This window comes from Cervus canadensis, chromosome 12, assembly GCF_019320065.1.
Source record: "Cervus canadensis isolate Bull #8, Minnesota chromosome 12, ASM1932006v1, whole genome shotgun sequence".
Lineage (NCBI taxonomy): Eukaryota > Metazoa > Chordata > Mammalia > Artiodactyla > Cervidae > Cervus > Cervus canadensis.
The window spans coordinates 36,458,230-36,479,949 of NC_057397.1; positions in this window are offsets into that span (position 1 = coordinate 36,458,230).

The window sequence follows — 21,720 nt, forward strand, 5'->3', positions numbered from 1 at the left end:
CCATCAGATAAGGCCTCATCTGGGGCAATGTTTCCATAACCCAAGGCATCTTCACTGGTGTATAAGTCCTGAAATTCCCAGGACTTACCATTAAGTAGGAGAGTTAAATATTTGTGCTAATGCACATGAAACTATTTATAAACATCCAGCCAAGTTACTGGTGTGGCCAGTCTCTGTGATTAAGGTTCACAGATGACTGCTGGGTTAGGGATGATGGGGAGATAAGGAAATGTTCAAAAGGCAGTGATAATTACACTGGACACTCGCAGAGACAGGTGGGATGTCCAGAGGTAGAGGGATAATAAGAACCTGAAATAAGGAGGGGGTATAGCAAATGGAAAATTAATCTTGTTCTTTGAGATGAGCTATCATACATTCAATTCTAAGCACAAGTTGAGGTGGCATGTTATAGTGGAAAGTGGCAGAAAAACAATAAACCAGTTTTAGAGTCAGATGGATACAGCTTCTAAGCCTGGCATTGATTTTTATTAGCAGGGTATTTTCTTAGGGACACGCCTAACCTGTGTGAGACTGACATCTTTGGCAACAAAATGAGAGTATTGGTGCTATTAATTTATTATGATCCCTACTGACTTGCTTTTCATAGAGATCAAAATAAATACTTGAATGCTGACAAAAGGAAGTAAATTTTTAAAATGGCACAGAAGTGCCAAGCATACAGCATGTAACACGGAATTCTTCAGGTAAAAATGGCATGGGAAGCCATTCCTTTCACCAGGGATTGAACCCGGGTCTCCTGCATTGCAGGCAGATTCTTTACCATCTGAACCATCAGGGAAGCCCTAATAGATTAGCACGGTACCATAATTATTTCTTCTCTCCCGAATTTCCATTGAGACATCCAGTACTGTATAGAATTAGGATAAAAATCTACATCAGCCTCAGCACTTGAAAGTAGGGCAGCACTCTGCAGTCTGCACTTGTCATTGTTCTTCAGAGAAACAGAGAGAATAGGATATTTATGTACACATATTTCTACTACATGTATTATACTATAAATATGATATGTATATAATTTATATTTATATAACATAGCAGTTTCTACTATATCATATAAATATGGCATTTATATTATGAATATGTTACACAAACATTTACACATATATGTGCATATTCATATGCATGTGTGTATGTGAAGAGAGAGAAAGGGAGCAAGAGAGACGTATTTTAACAAGTTGGCTTTATTTTAATTTAATTTTGGAGACTGGAAAATCTAAAACCTGTAAGTCAGCCTAGTAGGCTAGAGATTTAGGATCGATGTTGCAGAGTTGAGCCTGAAATGCTAAAAACAGATAAGCAAGCTGGGAGGTCAGGTAGAATTTCTATGTTGCAGTATGAGGGAGAATTCCTTCTTCTTTGGGAAATCTCAGTCTTTCCTCTTTAGCCTGCACCTGATTGAATGAGACCCACACTATGAAGTGTAATTAGCTTGACTTAAAGTTGATTAATTGTGTTAGTTACATTTAAAAAGTACATTTCACAATTACAGCTAAACTAGTGTTTGACCAAACCACTAGACACCATAGCCAAGCAATGTTGACACATAAATTTAACTATCACAGATGGTATTAGATGAATGGAAAGAATCACCCTACAAGACTGATAAATGACTCTGGCACTCCTGAAAAAGGATGGGAGTTGAGCAATCCCCGCTAGATCCCCTCTAAGTCAGGGTGACCAACGTTAAGGGTAAGGATGTATCAAATCAAGCAGGGGACTCATAACATGGACACCATCTAGACCTCATGCCACCCAGCAATATATTAATGTCTTAATGTGTCCTATTGGCAATTTTGCCAACACTGAGCAGAGAACTGTGTACTGCAAGAGGCCATTTTGAATGAATTCTATTCTCATGAGAGGCATGTATTGCTGATTATGTTTTATTTTTTAATGCTTAAAGAAGGAAATCTATCCATGAATCTTCAATCTGTACTTAAAGTTTCACAGGAAATGTGCTGAGTTCTGTTAGGGACTGCAAACTAACAGAACTCTACACCTCTAGGGAAGACCCTAGTCAAAAAAGTTCAAGGAGGTACCGCTAGGTTCAGACCAAAAGAATGAATAATGTGAAAGTAGATCTCTCTTTGGAGATAACAGCATTTCCTAAGAAACCCAGGCTAGAGCCTGACACAGCATTGCTCATTTAGTGTCTAAAGGCTTTGACTTTGGATTTTAGAAGATGGAAAGTGAATCTCCTGTTAGAAAGTTTTTAAAAAGGTGAAAAACAGTAACAAAGCAATGGAAATCTCAACAAGAATACATAATACAATTAGATACAATGAAAGGTGAGAAAGATGAACAAGAAACATGAAAAATAGAGTGGCTAATTGATTAAAAAAAAACAGTGGATCAGATTAGACATAGTGGAGAATACTACTAGCAAACAAGAAGACAAATTCAGCTGTTTTTCTAGAACAAAAACTAAAATAATATAATAGGATTAAAATTTTAATGAGTGTGGAAGGCTCAACCTAAGACCCAATATACAAATGAAAGAAACAGTGGAAGAAAAACAACATACAGGAGAAGAGAATATTTTTCTAATCCAAAAGAAATGTACCAATCTGTATTCTAACTCTATGCCTGCATTGTACTTCAAGCTCTAAGCAGAAATAAAAAAAACAAAATAAAAATGGCACCTTAACACAGCCCTAGGGGTTCTGTCACACCCTTGGAAGGAATAAAGGACAACTGAGACGTCTTCTAAAGCAAGTATGCATTCTTAGCATTAGCCTGGGGCAGTAGACCACAGGAGAGATGTGGATTTTAAATGGGATAAGAGGTAAACCTCATTTTATTTCCTAAATTTCAGCCTGAAGATCTGGAGAGGTGGTGAGTTTCTGGTGATGGCAGATGATGAGCAAATGAAACTAAGGAACAGAGGTATGAGACAGTCATGCTTGAGATGGATTGACTGAGCACTGAAACAATTGACCACTTATAGATAAGTAACACAAAAAGGTAGCTTTTCTTTTTCTTTAAGAAAAGTAACACTATTTTTTAAAGAAAATTGGTGGCATTTACAACTCAAATTAAATTAACAAAATCCAGTAAAGGGGAGAGAGGAAAATAAAATATTGAAACTTCCCCTTTAAAGGGGATTTAAAAATTTATGTTTTATAGACTTTGACATTTAGTTTAAACACATATTTATAAAATGTCTTTGAACAAGCTATGCCATTAGAGTTTGGATATCTGAGAACACACACACAGAAATTTTAAAATTACAGAAGAGAAAGAAAATATTAATAAAGAGAATATGATACAAAGTGATAGAAACATGAATGAAAATTATGATAGTACATATGAAAGGATCAAATTATTAAGTAAAAGACTGTCAGATTGTGTTAAGTTAAATCCAGTGTTATATTTCTTGCATGAACCAGTTAAATGAACTTGAAGCTGTTAAATAAAGTTGAAACCTTAAGGAAAAATTTAAATAGTCAAAGATATGTGAAATAATTAAGAAACATTAATATCTGTTAAAATAGACAAAGTATTTTTATTGTTAAAGGGTAAAATTCCTAATGAAGACTCAAGACTCATGATCATGTCCATGTTCCTAGAGGAGATCCTAAACAAGGACAAATCAAAGGTCATCTGAAACATGAGAAAAAATTGACATTTGTTCTGATAGAAGATTTTAGAGTGTATTTTTAATTTACTAGGGGTCAAAGAGCCAAAATGGATCCTATTTTCAGTTTACTGCAGAACGAGGTGAATGACATCATTGAAGTTTTAAAACATAAATGTAATAAAGTTGATTGGTCGATGGAAATAAACTTTTTCCTATAAATTAGACATTTTTAAAAATATATTTTCTATTGTTCATGGGAAACTTACAAAACTAGATTACATACTAAAGCATAAGAAAACCACAGTAAAATCCATAAAAAAGTTATGATAAAGGCCACTTTTCCTGACCAAGTGGCAAAACTAGAAAACTGAAATAAATTTAACAGTATGAGAAGTTTTACAAAATAACACTCCCTTAAATGATTATTAGCTCAAAGACTAAATTAAGTTTTAATGGCACATTAATAACAAGGAAATACCACACTCCAAAGCTTCACATAGAAAGCAAATTATAATCTTAAATAATTTTATTCCTAAAATAGAAAAATAAGGGGAGGGTTTCAATTTTTTCTTCCATATTTTCAACTGTTTTCACTGAGCATGCACTACAGTGCATATTTTAACTAAAAGGTAAGATTTTTATGTTTGAAACCATTTAATTTTTTTTTAAATGATTCAATGATCTAGAAAACATAGTATAAAGCAAAAGAAAGGAAAGTTTATTAAAATGTTTATCTAAAACCCACACAAATTAATTACAAAAGAAATATAACTTCAATAAAAAAATAGTAAATGGATAACCATTGTGAATACATGATTTACAAGAGAAAAGGCAAATAACTATTATATGTGAGATCTTTTTTAACTTACTACAAATTAAGAAAATGTAAATTATGCCAGTAATGATATGCCATGCATTTTCTTAAAAAGCATAATACTTGCATACGCAATGATGGCAAGACTGTGATGACTTGGGTTTTCTAATACAATAGAGATATGACTGTGAATCATACCACTTTAAATTTTCTGAAAAGCAGTTTGGTAATATATAGCAAGAGGTTTCAACATGATTTTATCCATTTACAGACTAATTCTACTTCTGGGAATCCATCATAAAGCAATGTTCTGAACTATGGATACATATATTTGCCAAAGTTTTTATCAACATGCTCAACAATTGAGAAATTAAGATATGTTATCTTCATGTGATGGCATAGTATGCAGAGATTAAAATAATATTTGCCAAGATATTTTAATGACATGGGAAAATGAAAATGATGTAATGTGAAAAAGGGTCATAAACTATATTTATAATTATTGTATTTTAAAAGTTCTTTCAACATGTATGTAGTATTTAAGGAAATAACATGATAATTCTTTTTTTAAACACACAAATTTTCACTTGAAAATTAAATACTGTTAAGATCCTGCCATTGGGGCTTCCCTGGTGGCTCAGAGGTAAAGAATCCACCTGCAATGCAGGAGATGCAGGAGACACGAGTTTGATCCTTAGATTGGGAAGATACATTTAAGGGGGGCATGGCAACCCACTCATCCTGCCTGGAGAATCCGGTGGACAGAGGAGCTGGGCAGGCTACAGTCCACAGGGTCACAAAGAGTTGGACACAACTGAAGTGACTTAGCGCACACGCATGCAAGATACTGCCATTATAGCACCTTTAGGTGGTTCAGGTTTAACTCAATTGCCCCATGAAGTGTGAAGGGAAAAAAAATCACATACCACTGGTGGTCCTAGAATATTAACCAGGTAGTAGCCCAACTTGGAGCAGGCATGTTGGTGGCAGTGGCAATTACCAAGAAACTTTCCCATGGTAAAGATTAATTTCGGAGAGAGAGGTTGGTGGGTGTGTGTGCACTTAGTCGCTCAGTCATGTGTGACTCTGGTGGACTGACCCTCTTCTCACAGATGCATTCTTGAAATGCACACCAAATCATGCACAAGTCTGAAACACTTCAATTGCTTCCTTATTCTTGGACTAGAGACAAAATTCCCTTATTTATAAGTTGACCATATAGTCCAACCAGTCTTAGGTAGTCTCATTTTACATAACTTTCCTGGTAAAATTATTGCTAATGTTTCTTCCTATTCTCAAATGGATCCTGTTTGAGCAACAAATTATTTGCTACTCTATTTCTGTGGTTTAAGATGTTTAAGCTGTTTGGCCTCACTGTGAGTCCCTAAACTCAGTTCCAGTTCTGTTTTTTCTTTGCTACAGCTGCTCTGGCCTCCCTTAAGACTCTGTTATTTATTTATTTGACTATCTGCATAGTGCTTCCCTGGCAGCTCAGATGGTAAAGAATCCACCTGCAATATAGGAGACCTGGATTTAATCCCTGGGTTGGGAAAATCCCATGGAAGAGGGCATGGCAACCCACTCCAGTATTTTTGCCTGGAGAATCCCCATGGACAGGGGAGCCTGGCGGGCTACAGTCTGTGGGGTCACAAAGAGTCAGACATGACTAAGCGACTAAGCCCAGCACATAGAGCTTGTACTTCCTGGTGGCAGGGAGGGGACGCTGCGTGTTGCTGTTGTGGGTGATAAAGAAATTGAGCACAAAGAAATGAGCGAAAAAGAATTCTTTTTCTTTATGATCATTGATCGACTTTGGAAAGAAAGATATTCTGCTTGAGTTTGGAGCAGGAGAGGCAGGGCTGCAATATAAAGCTTGTGTTATCCAAATACAGCTGTGAATATTTGTACAGTATCATCAATGGTTCAGGTTGTAGATATGTTCAAGGGAACATGAAGGAGTAAGTTACGGCAAGTGGGTGTGTGTGCTCAGTCACCTCTGACTCTTTGCAACCCCATGGACTGTAACCTGCCAGGCTTCCCTGTCCATGGAATTTTCCAGACAAGAATACTGGAGTGGGTTGCCATTTCCTGGCAAGTGAGGCATCAATAATTCAGTTTGTAGAGAGAAGCGGGAAGGAAGGAAAGAAGCTAGACCTGTGGGTCCAGAAAAACTGCCCTATCTAAGGGCCTGGCCCTAGTAAGAGCAGTAGGATGATCTTACACAGAGCACACTGAGGGGGTGTTTCAGACCTAGTTCACGTTTTCATGAACGCAGGTGAGATCAGTGACCATGGGACAGCACTGATTTACAGGCGGACCTGCAGAGGCAGTATTCTATACTCAGAGTGACACTCGTGGTGATGGTGGAACTCCATCTACTCACAAGAAGAGAAACAGGACACAGAATCCAGCCTGCCAGGGAAGGAGGCTAACAAAACTAGAAACAGTCTGGATTCAAGATGTGTTCATTCCTTGAGGGGAATGAGCTTGTCAATCAGAACACAAGATAGAAACTGTGCCCTGGTTTACAGGGGTGTGGAGAGACATCATCCAGAATCCTGAGATCCAAGGAGAGAGTCAGTAACTAGAATTCACCATTAAAGACAACAAGGTCTGATTTCAAGACTGGTTAGATATGAAATGTGAGGCTTCTGACATCCGTACTTAAAGCCCCAGTCTGGAATACAGCTGGGCACATAGATAGAACAAGTTTAAAGACAGATCCTACTGAGGGGACCTGGCTGTGAAAAGGAAAGGAGACAGTGCAAGGTGGGGGGGGGGGGCAGCTTGGGGGGGGGGGGGGGGGGGGGGGGGTGGGTGGCAATGAAGAGGGAGTAGGAAACAGACCTAGGAAGTTCATAGATAAGGGGCAGCTTATAACAGAGACCACCTGCACCTGAAACTAAAAGTACAGAACTCCTAGAGATTAAGTAATAGAACTACTTTTGATCCTATGTTTCTTTGCTTTATTATTTAAAGAATTCCCTGACATGAATGCAAAACAGAGAAGCCTGATCTTTTCCCCAGTATTGTTGTAATCATTTTTAAGTACAAATTAGGAGATAGGATAAAATAAACAATGTGTTTTAAACAGATGTTTTTTGCTACTCTGCCTGGGAACAGCTGATATATATGAAGGTCTAGTCTAAGGCCCAGTTCAAAAATAATATTTTAGTTGGACCAAATGCACTTGTGATTTACACCTAACATTATCCTTAACTCTGACTAAAAGCCAAGTTTTAGCAACGAAAAGAAAACTAGTGTAATTTCCTGGTTATGAGTAACCTTGAAAAGCTGAGAAGGAGACCAATCTAAGATCCAAGGGAGTTTTCCCATCTTGTCATCAGGAGTCTGTAGATGGATAGACTCTGGTTCTGACTCTTAAAGTCTACAAAGTTTCCCATGTACATTGCTAATCCATTTATGATAAGTAACAGAACTAAAGAATGAATCATTTCTCCCCTCATAAATCCTCTGTGTATTTTCAATAATGCTCAGGAGAAATTGAGCATGCTAGATTTTGAAAATAGTTACAAATTCATGGTTTTTCTTATGAGTCTTTAATTTTGATTATTCCTTGAAGTTTTCTATAGTCTCATAAAGTTCTTGACTCTGTTTTCCTTGCTTTATAGGTTACAGGTCTTCTTTGGCTTTGTCTTTGAATGCTTCTCCTTAAGTTATGATTTGCTCTTGAGAGCTTCTGCAACCACTGTTACATTAAAGTTTCACACTCAACTCCAGTATGTGAAGTTATTCACTGGATAAATTCTTCTGTAGGAAAATCTTAATTTTTATTGAACTAATCCTAATTCATGAATTTTAATTACTTGCATAAGAAATAAGAAATGAGAAAACAAACTTTGACAATAAAACCCCCAAACTAAGAACAAATGTCAATTATTAGCTCAATGTAGATTATTTTTGTACTAGTCACTCTTTGGGTTAACTATTTACTCTGCTTGATCAGTCGCTAGTTGTGTCTGAATCTCTGTGGCCCCGTGGACTGTAGCCCACCAGGATCCTCTGTCCATGAAAGTTTCCAGGCATGAATACTAGAGTGGGTAGCCACATTCTACTTCAGGGGATCTTCCTGATCCAGGGATTGAACCCACCTCTCTTGCATCTCCTTCACTGGCAGGCGAATTCTTTACCACTAGTGCCACCTGAGAAGCCTGAATTAGCTATCCTACAGCTCAATTCTTTTATATGAATATTTCAGAATTAAATATATTGAATTATATCTCTACTTTACCTTTAAATTAATGAAATATATGATTCTCCCCTTAGGAAAAAGTGATGTACACCTGAAACCCTTTATTTCAGTTCACTTCAGTCACTCATTCATGTCCAACTCTTTGCAACCCCATGAACCGCAGCACGCCAGGCCTCTGTGTCCATCACCAACTCCCGGAGTCTACCCAAACTCATGTCCATTGAGTCGATGATGCCATCCAGCCATCTCATCCTCTGTTGTGCCCTTCTCCTCCTGCCCTCAAACCTTCCCAGCATCAGGGTCTTTTCAAATGAGTCAACTCTTCGAATCAGGTGGCCAAAGTACTGGAGTTTCAGGTTCAACATCAGTCCTTCCAATGAATAACCAGGACTGATCCCCTTTAGGATGGACTGGTTGGATCTCCTTGCAGTCCAAGGGACTCTCAAGACTCTTCTCCAACACCACAGTTCAAAAGCATCAATTCTTCTGCCCTCAGCTGTTTTTATAGTCCAACTCTCACATCCATACATGACTACTGGAAAAACTATAGCCTTGACTAGACGGACCTTTGTTGACAAAGTAATGTCTCTGCTTTTTAAGATGCTGTCTAGGTCGGTCTAACTTTCGTTCCAAGGAGTAAATGTCTTTTAATTTCATAGCTGCAATCACCATCTGCAGTGATTTTGGAGCCCAAAAAAATAAAGTCAGCCACTGTTTCCACTGTTTGCCCATGTATCTGCCATGAAGTGATGGGACCGGATACCATGATCTTAGTTTTCTGAATGTTGAGCTTTTTTTTTTTCCCCATCTATTTTTATTAGTTGGAGGCTAATTACTTTACAATATTGTAGTGGTTATTATCTACGGTGAAACAGATCACCACCCCAGGCTGGATGCATGAGACAAGTGCTCGGGCCTGGTGCACTGGGAAGACCCAGAGGAATCGGGTAGAGAGGGAGGTGGGAGAGGGGATCGGGATGGGGAATACACGTAAATCCATGGCTGTTTCATATCAATGAATGTTGAGCTTTAAGCCAACTTTTTTACTCTCCTCTTTCACTTTCATCAAGAGGCTCTTTAGTTCTTCACTTTCTGCCATAAGGGTGGTGTCACCCTTGATTTAATCACATGCATTTGAAGAAAATATTTCTTAGAGGGAGAATTCCTAATGTTGCCTGAATGGCTTTTGTATAGAAGAAATGTGGCTTTCTTCAAGTGCTGCCAGAAAGCACTGTCAGCACACAGTATCAAGAAAAAAGTCAATCGAAGGGAAAGAGAGAGAGGGAAGAGAATACAAGAAAAAGGTTAAAGGAGACTGATACAGCGAAATTTCAATACTCAGATAATACAAAGATAATATCATTAATGGATTTGCATTAGTAGAACATGAACTAATTTTTGTCTGTCATACAGAGTGAAGTAAATCAGAAAGAGAAAAAACAAATACCATTTAACTCATATATGTAGAATCTACAAAAATGATACAGATGAACCTATTCTCAGGGCAGGAATAGAGATGCAGATGTAGACAAAAGACATGTGGACACAGAGGGGGAAGGTGAGGATGGAACAAACTGGGAGATTAGGATAGCCTTATATACACTGCTGGGCTTCCCAGGTGGCACAGTGGTAAAGAATCAGACTGCCAATGCAGGAGATGCAAGTGATGTGGGTTTAATACCCGGGTTAAGAAGATCCCCTGGAGTAGGAAATGGCAACGCGCTCCAGTATTCTTGGCTGGAAAGGTCCATAGACAGAGAGGCCTGGTGGGCTACAGTCCACAGGGTCACAAGAAGCTGGACATGACTGAGCACACACACACACACGTGTGTAAAGGAGATGACTAGTGGGGACCTGCAGTACAGCACAGGGGGCTCAGCTCCTGTGATGACCTGGATGGGTGGGAGGAGGCGGGGTGAGGAGGAGGTCCAGGAGAGGGGACATGTGTACACTTATAGCTCATTCACTTCATCATACAGCAGAAACGAACACAACAGTGTAAAACAATGACACTCCAATTTTAAAAATGTAGGACAGGGTGTTTTTTGTTTGTTTTATTTTTTTAACAAAATGTACTGTTGGTCTTATCTATTTCATTAGGGGTTTTGTTTGTTTTTAAGAATTTAATCATTTGGTCATTCATGTGTGAAGATGGTTTTAAAAGTAAAGAAACATTTATCTGTCAACCATTTATTTTCCCAGAGTCATTTATTCCTATAGCCCCTGAGTTGCATTTTTTAAAAAGCCAATTTAGTTTTCTCAATAGAATCTACAGAAAAACAACATGAATTGACTAATTTGACATATCTAAACAGCTATGGGGACTTCCCAGATGGTGCTAGTGGTAAAGAACCCACCTGCCAACACAGGAGACATGAGATGCAGGTTCGATCCCTGGGTCGGGAAGATCCCCTGGAGGAGGGCATGGCAACCCACTCTAGTGTTCTTGCCTGGAGATTCCCATGGACAGAGTCAGGCTACAGGATCCATGGAATTGCACAGAGTCGGACACAACTGAATCTACAGCATGCATGCACACAAATAACTATGATAAGCTTGATTGTTCTGATTGTCTATTAGGGAATTTTGCGGTAATATTGGTGTCTTATTCATCATGTCTGCTTTTTGGACACTCATCTCATTACTCTTACAGATTTTGTTGAATATAATGACAATCAATTCTATAAAAGACCCAAGAAGAAAAGTCTTCCTTTACACTATTTTGTAAAGTTGGTACAGTTAGTCCCTGCAAATTGTAAATGTTTGTCCTTAATATTTTATTTCTAAACCCCTGTACAATTAAGCTTATGCAGACATTTTAGCTCTAAATTAATTGCAAATATTGTCAATACTTCATAACTTACTTACATTTTTGAAAGCTGGCAAGAATTATTTGTCAAATAGGTAACTATCCTTTGACCAACAGTTTGTCTAGGGGCAACCGGTATGCTGTAACCCTGCTGTTGTTTGTATCTGTGTTCACAGGCAAAAATCCCAGTTGGGAGATGTTGCTTCCCAATCGTAGAGATTTAGGATTATTAATGTGCAAAGTTCTAAAGATGTTTTTTTGTAATACATTAGCAGGCAAGGTTCTCATACTTTATCTAAAACATATCAAAACGATCTCATTTTTCTGGCATCACAAAAGACCCAGCTATCTACAAAAGTTTTCCAGTTATACTCAGTCCAGCAAAGTACAATCAGAAAAAGCACTGAACTTGGAGTCAAAAGAACTTGGCTGAAGTCCCAGCTTCAAGCTTATTAGCATATTTAATCTACGACAAGTTAATTTACCTTTTTAAATTTTAGAATACTAGAGTGTAAATGTAGGATAACAATACTTTCCTTAAAGGGGAATTTTCAACACGTTCCTGGTATAGGTTTATCATACATTAGATAGTGAATATGTGGTAGTTAAAATCTTAGTCTGATGCCAAATTGATATGGAAATAACCAATAAGATTGACATTAGGCAATCTCATTTTTTGTGTAGTATGATTCTTTACTTTGAGTCATCTGGAATATTCAGTTTAATAAATATAAACATACTCCAAGTTGTTTTGATTCCAAAATTAACATTTATTCATGTTTGGTTTGGAAAATTAAGGATAGTGAACATTTGTTTGATCTTTATCTAAACCCATGGGTTTTGGATAGATGACTAAGTATCTCTATTGTTTTAAACCTTTCCATTACCTTTTCCAGAATTCCAGAAGCTTTTAAATGATTTCTCTTTCTTACATCTGTGGTGTCAATAGAAAAAAAAAAGACTATTATTATTAAGAAGATAGTTATATGACATTATAAAGTGGGAATCCTGACAGCCTCAGGTCAATTTTATTTACTGAGACTAAAAAGAAGGAATACCCATTTTAAAAGAAGTTCTTAGATCCAGGCCTGCCTAAAATGCAAATGGGAAAATGTTAATGACTTTAATGTGTATCCAAATATTTAAGTTTTCCGCTTCACACATTTCCCCCATTCCCTTCCTTTGTTTCAAAAACTGCAGTATTATTCCTCTGTACTAAAAGAAATGAACAATTGTAAGGAAGCCAATAATCAACCAGCCTTATTATTCTCTGCCCTTCTCCTTCTTGTTAATTTCATATTTCTTCTAATTTTTCAAAAATAAATACACAGAACTTTCTATATTGTACTGACTTTTATGGTATATGTTTATATTATCTCTATTTACATTATATCCATTCCTTAGGACTCACTCAACTCTGGGTCTTCATTGGTTGACTTATTTTCCAAAACTGGCTTGATCATTTGTTATTACTACTATGCTAAGCAATGTCAGAGGCAACAAGATTAAGAGATTTTGTCAATGTTTTATAGTCCAATAGGGGAAATATAGCATCTTACCCAAATAACTGAACATATATATACACATATATTCTCTCAATATATATGTATACATACATATATATAATTTCTCTATATGTATTTTATATAAAATAACATATAATTTGTATATTATTATTTCTCTATATACATAGATAAATAATAAGTAGAGAGAGAGGTTAATTTATTATAAAGAATTGGTTCATATGATTAGGAAGCCTGACAAGTCACAAGCAGTCAGCAAGCTGGACACCTAGGAGCACTGATGGTATAAGTCCAGTCTGAATGCCCTCAGGCTCAAAGCCCAGGAATAGCCAATGTTTCAGTGAGTCCAAAGGCAGGAAAAACTGATGTCCTAGTTCAAAGCAGTCAGGCAGGAGGAGTTTTCACTGGCAGGAGGAGGGACAGTCTCTTTCATTCAATTCAGGCCTTCAACTGATCTGGATGAGTCTCCCCTCTGTTAGCAAGAGCAATCTATTTCACTCAATCTACTGATTCAAGTATTAACCTCATTAAGAGAATCCCTCACAGACGTACCCACAAATGTCTGGGTACCACATGGGCCAGTCAAATTGACAATAAAATTAAGCATCACACCACATTATAAGGAGAAATGAGGCATGAGCTGAGGCGTATCATCCAATATTAAAGTAAAAAGTGTTTGTCACTCAGTCATGTCTGACTCTTTTGCAACCCCATGGACTGTAGTCTGCCAGGCTCCTCTGTCCATGGAATTCTCCAAGCAAGAATACTGGAGTGCTTAGCCATTCCCCTTCTCCAGGGGATCTTCCTGACCCAGGGGTCAAACCTGAGGCTCCTGCATTTCAGGCAGAGTCTTTACCATCTAAGCCACCAGAGAAGAGAATTGTTTACCAGTATTAGTTCTGGGTAGTGTGTGTGAAAGTTGTTCAGTCATGTCCAACTCTTTGCAATCCCATGGACGATACTGTCCCTGGAATTCTCCAGACCAGAATACTGGAGTCGGTAGCGTTTCCCTTCTCCAGGGGATCTTCCCAACCCAGGGATTGAACCCAGGTCTCCTGCATTGCAGGCAGATTCTTTACCAACTGAGCTATTAGGGAATGATGCTCAAATCAACATCAGCAGCCCTGACTTCTTACTCCATTTTCAACCTTATATTCTTCACCTCCTATAACACACCTCTTTGTGCATATTCTTTGTTCACCATAAGTTCCTTATGTTTAAATAAAAAGAATAAAAATGTTGGAATCACTTTCCATTCAATGTCTTTATTTGTGCCACTACTGGGGCTTCCCTGGTGGCTCTGTAAAGAATCTGCCTGTCATGTGGAAAACCCAGGTTTGATCCCTGGGTGGGGAAGATCCCCTGGAGAAAGGCATGGCAACCCACTCCAGTATTCATGCCTGGAGAATTCCATGGACAGAAGAGCCTAGAGGAGTACAGTCCATGGGGTCACAAGGAATCGGACACAACAGAGGTACTAACACAACACAACCTTTTATCTTGCTGGCTTTACAAACTCCTCTGACATTACATACTAGTAATCTTATTATCTCAGCAACCAACCAATTAAGGTTTGCTTTTCAATGTCTATTGTATTTACTCATTTATTCACACTTCCATCATACTGGGTCACAATTTTGTAATTCTATATCTGGATTATTGCAACAACACCCAAATTCAACCTTGTGTCATTATTTTCTTTCATTTCCAATCTATTTACATTTCAGTCCAGACTTCCTGAAACACAAATTCTTTCTTGTAGTCTTTTGGCGCCAGGAAAAAAAGAAAAAGGTTCATGCTGACCCATCATAGCATGTCTAATCTTTTCATTACATTTTTTTGAGTTTCTGTAAAACCAGATATTGGTTATTCTTTCTTCTTTCCATACTTAAACTTTTAATAGAGTCTTCAAAATTTTTCTCTCAGCTTCTCTTTCTACCCCCACTATGTGATTTTCTGCCCATGTCATTGTTGAAGCCACTTTCTGGCCATGTCTTTCCTCTTTAATTCCAATTCAAAAATTGTATCCACTTTAACTTTCACCTTTACTTAAAGCCAGTCTCTCTCTTCCTCAAAGAAAACTTTGAGTACTTAGATTCTCAGCCATGTCTGAATTTTCGTTGCATTTATAACCTGGCTCACTTGGCCCTCGATCACGTATTTCCTAGTGGACATGAAAAGAAAAGTGAAAGTTAATTGCACAGTCGTGTCCGACTCGTTGTGATTCCAGGGACTGCAGCTTGTTCTGCTCCTCTGTCCATGGAATTCTCCAGGCAAGAGTACTAGAGTGGGTTGCCATTTCCTTCTCCAGGGGATCTTGCCCACCCAGGGATGGAACCCAGGTCTACCCACATTGCAGGCAGAGTCTTTACCGACTGAGCCACTAGAAACCCTGTGGACATGAATCTGAGCAAACTCAAGGAGAGAGTGAAGGACAGCGAGGCCTGGCATTTTGCAGTCCATAGGGTTGCAAAGAGTTAGACACAACTTATAGTGACTGAACAACAACACTGCATTATTATTTCGCGTTTGTTGGCTTTTCTCCTCTTACATACAATGTCTATGTGTTACACTTAACAGTAGATGTAAACATTTAACATGAGTCTTGAGTAAATGGTAAATGTGCTCACTCTACTTGTGCAATATAAAATATCACAGACTTTTCCAAGGATAATTTCAGACTTTTGGACTATTGTACCTGTGTTATTTTAAACCTTTTAGTATTCTGCTCTCAAAACATAATACTTTAGGGGAAAATGACCTATAGTATCTGTGTACTAGCTCATGAGTCAGAAAAGGCATGAGGTAATTTCCCAGTGGAGGGAAGGCAAGACTAAATATCAACATTAGGGATTAAGTCAGCAAGTGAAGCAGAGAAGGAAGGTGGGACAGAAAACTGTACACCTGTGTACATCCTATTTTCCCTCCTAGTTGTTGAGATGAACTGGAGTAGTACATAATAAACATGTTCTTAACCAGTGCGACACATCTGAGGTGTTTATCCTATATTTCAATTCTAAAAATTTTCTAAATGATCAGTTTATGAAGTGATTCAAAAGTATAAGCAATGCAAACAAAGATGATCATGAACTCCCACTAGTGGATTAGACTCGTGGGAGTAGCCTGAAGGTTTTTCATTTAAATTGAAAGAGATAATTAGCAAGTGAGCTGTGAGTTTCTCTGGCAATTATTGCATTATGAAAACCACCTGCCCTGATAGGCTTGCTAAAATCCAGTAGGAGCCTTCGCTCCTTTAACCTTTCTGTTAAATCATCTACACAAAATTCAAACATAACCCTTCCTTTCACTGTTAAAAGTGAGTGTGCTGCGGTTTCTTTCTTTTTATCTTTTCTAGGATATTAGTTTTTTAAAATAATAATTAATTTTTTTGTTATCTCTATTATTATTAACTCTCTGATCAGATAATTAACGTTATTGCCATTAGACACTCTAAAATTTCTCAAAATGAAGTTCTGTGATTCAATAAATAGATTATTCGGTAAGCTGATGTTCTCTTTCCCACCCATGAATGAAGCAACAATATAATTTAGTTTACTTATATTAGTAAATAGCACATTTCTGCAGATTGTATTCTACAATCCCCTTTCATAGTGACATGGCATGTATGTGTGAATTGGTTAGAATACACTGTAACAGTCAATGTATATGATAAACTAGGTTTAGGATTCAGTAGATTAACAGTCTACCAAATACCACCTGCTCTAAGTATCAAGAACTTGTCAAGTTGGCTTCCTTAAAGGTCACTGTAACATTTTCTAGCATCTCTTGCACTCATTTCAAAGCACACATAGTTGCTATTGTTTCTGTACTAGAAACTGGGCTTTTCCTATAGACTCTTGATGGTCACTTAGGTTAATCTTGTTGTCCAAACACCACAAAACAAAATATTTTATGCTCCTTGACGTTGGCATAATGTATAAACCATTTCTGGTGGTTGCTTGAATTCTGAAAGCTTTGAATATTATCTAAACAAAAATTAAGAAGGTAACAGTCAAATCCTCTTTAACCTGACCTTCTTGAGCTTCTGAATCATTTTGATTGGCTTTGTCCCAATCTGTGTAGAAAGAAATTCCCATAGACTTTCAATATCTATTTTTAAATTTCATAGTTATTTTTGTGGAACATCTGCATATAAAATTTATTAGTTAAGTAATCTATCCATAAGAGAAATCTTCCCAACTCTACTAACTCCAAGGATAATTACTTTATAATGTTATGATTTTTCTACCATTGCTGATCACAAGACCTTAGACTTCAGGAACCCTATTGAATATTTCCATTGCTTTTATTTATTTTTTACTGAAGTATAGTTGAATTACAATGTTGTGTTTCCAATGCTTTTTATCCCTTCCTATAAATCTGAGCTTCCATCAGGTATTATTTCCTCTTATGTTGAATAATTTATTTTAGTATTGCTTATAGTGTAGGTCTACTAGTGTTTTATTTTCTTGTGTCTTTGATTTGAAAATGTTTTCCTATTTATATTTGAAGGATGATTTTATTAAACATAGAATCCTGGGTTGATAAATTTCACCCCAGCACTTTAAAGACATCATTTGCTTCTCTTTTGGTCTATTAGTGTTGTCATTTTCCCTTTAAGTAATACTGTCTTTTTTCCTCTCTCTCTCTCTCTCTGATTTTAAGACTTTTCTCCCTATCTTCATTTTCATCAGTTTATGTTATGACTATGTGTGGTTCTTTTTATATTTATCCTTGAGGGTCTTTGAGGTTGTGTCTCTTTCAGAGTACATTCTAACCATTTTGGTCCCCTCCTCCAGATAATCAGTAGGATGTTGTTAGTACCAAAATGTTTCCCAGAATTAGCCATAAAAATCTAGGTTCTTGGTCAACATTACTAATCATCAGGGAGACGCAATCAAAACCACAATGCCTCACACATGGCAGAATGGCTATCTTCAAAAAGATAGAAAAAAAAGAAAAAAAAACAAGTGCTAGTGAGGATGTGGCAAAAGGGAATCCTCATGCACTGTTGGTAGGAATCTAAACTGGTGTAGCTGCTACAGAACATAGTATTGAGGTTCCTTGAAAAGTTAAAAATAGAACTACCATACAATCCAGCAATGCCAGGCTTAGGTATTTATCAAAAGGAAGTAAAGTACGAAAAGAGAAGATACATGCACCCCAATATTCCCAGCAGCATTATTTGTAAGATGTGATATATATTTATAATGAATATTCTTCAGGCCTAAAAAAGAACAAAATCCTGCCATTTGGACAACATGGAGAACCTGGAAGGTCTAGTGCTTAGTGAAATAAATCAGATTTAGAAATACAAATACTGTGTTTTATATGTGAAGTCTAAAAAATAAACAATTATAAAAAAAAATAAACAGATTCACATGTATAGAGAACAAAATAGTGGCTAGCAGAAGAGACAGATGGGAGTGTTGGGGGGAAGGGGCAAAATAAGCGAAGGGATTAAGAGGTACAAGCTACTAGGTATGAAGTAAGTTACAAAGAAGTACAGCACGGGGAATACAGTCAATATTTTATAATGACTTTTTATACTTTCTATAAAAATAGAAGTATAATTGATAAAAATATAGAATTACTATGCTTCACATCTGAAACTAATACAATATTATAAGTAAACTAAACTTCAATCCTTAAAAATCTGGTTTCATAAGTACCATAATAAAAATAAATGACTTGTTGTTGTTCAGTCGCTAAGTCATGTCTGACTCTTCTGACCCCATGGACAGTTTGCTACCAGGCTTCTCTGTCCTCCACTATCTCCCGGAGTTTGCTCAAATTCATGTCCATTGAGTTGGTGATGCTATATAACTATCTCATCCTCTGCTACCCCTTCCCTTTTGCCTTCGATCTTTCCCATCATCAGTAGCAAACAAAATGATAATAATTTCATTACTGAATAGGTGAGGCTATCATGTTTCTTAGTCTGTACATCATTTTATTAATGGTGTAATCCAGGATTGTTTCAACTTTGTTTTCCCAGAAACCCCTCTGTTTCACACATTTGCAGGTTTTTACTATGTGAACAGTTGTCACAAAATGATATGCGGAGATTACGATTTTTGACATGCAACAGTTACTCTTGATGACAAGACCCAAATGTGACTCTGGGAATGTGAAATAAGGGTGAAAGACACTAACATCAAGGAGTAAAGACACTAGATTTAGTGAAGATGCTTTACAAAGCAAAAATATTGGGACAAATTTTCTATGAAGATGATAGACTCTCCTAGGACATATATCAGAAATCTGAATGGAAAAAAAGATGATAAATCAGGTACCAATTTCGCAGTATACGATGGTGAATTGACAGAAAGTCAGAACGTGACAGTGCTGGGGGAAGTCAAAGATTTCTTGGCCTTTATTGCAAATGCATTTTTATCACTAGCTTTCAACAATTTCTTTATTAACTGATTTATTATAATTACTTTTGGGGATTCCTCTAAGAGTGAGATATTTTTCTAGTTTTGCCTCTTTCTATAGAACATTTCCTTTGTCTTATACTGACTTCCTTTGCAGCCTTTCACACTCAGCAAATTTCCACCTTCACCATGATTTTATATTAAAAAGCATGATTCTGCTAAAAATTTATGAGCAACTTTCATATCCAATTTTAACCCAATAATATGCTTAGCAACTTTCTATATGCTGACACTATAGCAATCATTTCTTTTCATCTTATAACATTCCATTCCACACTCTAATCTAGAACCAAGACTGCTCACTTTTCACCTTTTCCATCCACCTGGGTCATGAGCATTCCATCTTCTCTGTGTGGAATGTCTCCCTAACCTATTACTAAATCATCTCTAATTCACTAATCTAAACTGTATGTAAATTAACATCCTTATTAAAATATTTCTACACTAAACTTCAGCACCATAAGATATCAAACAAATTCTGGTCATCCAAATTACTGTAGTTTCCTTTCAGTATCTTGATTTCTCACTTTCTCAAGTCATACCGTTTTGTCTGAAGCTGCTGCTTTTTTGGAGTGTATAACCGGAGGTGTGTCTAGTTTTCTTCTCTCCCCATAAAATACAGCACAAGTCTGATTGTCTTCTTGTCACTTTATCCAATCTACAGATAAAAGTGGAACAAATCTTCAGCAACCTCTGTATCATTGATTTTTCCTACTTATTAACATTTATTGAGCATGTATTACATGCAGTTCTTTTATATTATGGAGAGAAATTTACATTGCATTGGGTAGAGATGTTTGTTCACCTCAGGTTTCCCAAGTAAGATGAGATGGAGTAATTTCTCTGACTTTATTTTTCTGGGCTCCAAAATCACTGCAGATGATGATTGCAGCCATGAAATTAAAAGACGTTTACTCCTTGGAAGGAAAGTTACGACCAACCTAGATAGCATATTAAAAAGCAGAGACATTACTTTGCCAACAAAGGTCTGTCTAGTCAAGGCTATAGTTTTTTCAGTGGTTATGTATGGATGTGAGAGTTGGACCATACAAACAGCTGAGCACCGAAGAATTGATGCTTTTGAACTCTGGTGTTGGAGAAGAGTCTTGAGAGTCCCTTGGACTGCAAGGAGATCCAACCAGTCCATCCTAAAGGAGATCAGTCCTGGGTATTCATTGGAAGGACTGATGTTGAAGCTGAAACTCCAATACTTTGGCCATCTCATGCGAAGAGTTGACTCATTGGAAAAGACCCTGATGCTTGGAGAGATTGGGGGCAGGAGGAGAAGGGGACAGCAGAGGATGAGATGGTTGGATGGCATCACCGACTCAATGGACACAAGTTTGAGTAAACTCCGGGAGTTGGTGATGGACAGGGAGGCCTGGCGTGCTGCAATTCATGGGGTTGCAAAGAGTCGGACACGACTGAGCGACTGAACTGAACTGAATTTCCAGTTCTCACATGTAAATGTTTAAGGAGAATGCAAAGTAGGTTTCCTTTCCTTTTCTCTGAGAGTACAATGCTTTTCCATTCTTAATTTCATGTAAGCAAGTTCAGGAGCATTAGCTAAGCAGTTATGGCTTTGATAACACCATTTTCCTAAGCTATACATATATATCCTCGACTAATTTTGTCTGTTACCTTCTTTTAATTTAACCTCATTGTTTTTTCTAATATTTTATTGGACTTAATCCCTATAAAACCAATTCAAATGATTTTAAGATAAAAGAATATAAAAAATATATTTTTATTATTCTTTTTTTAATCAAACTTTAAACTATTTTGTATTGGAGTATAGCTGATCAGGAGGAGAAGGGGATGGCAGAGGATGAGATGGCTGGATGGCATCACCAACTCAATGGACATGAGTCTGAGCAAACTCCAGGAGAAAGTGAAAGACAGGGAAACCTGGTGTGCTGCAGTCTGTGGGGTCACAAAGAGTCAAGACACAACTGAGAGACTACACAGCAACAACAAATAGCTGATCAACAATGTTGTGGCAGTTTCAGGTGAACACTGAAAGGACTCAGCCATATATATGTGTGTGTGTGTGTGTGTGTGTGTGTGTGTGTGTGTGTATCCATTCTGTGTGTGTGTGTGTGTGTGGTGTGTGTCCATTCTCCCCCAAACTCCTCTCCCATCCAGGGTGGCACATAACACTGAATAGAGTTCCATGTGCTATACAATAGGTTCCTGTCAGTTACCCATTTTAACATAGCAGTGCATACATGACCTTCCCGAAGTCCCTAGCTATCCCTTCCCCCCAAAAACCATAAGTTCATTCTCTGAATCTGTATCTCTTGTAAGTTCACTTGTATCATTT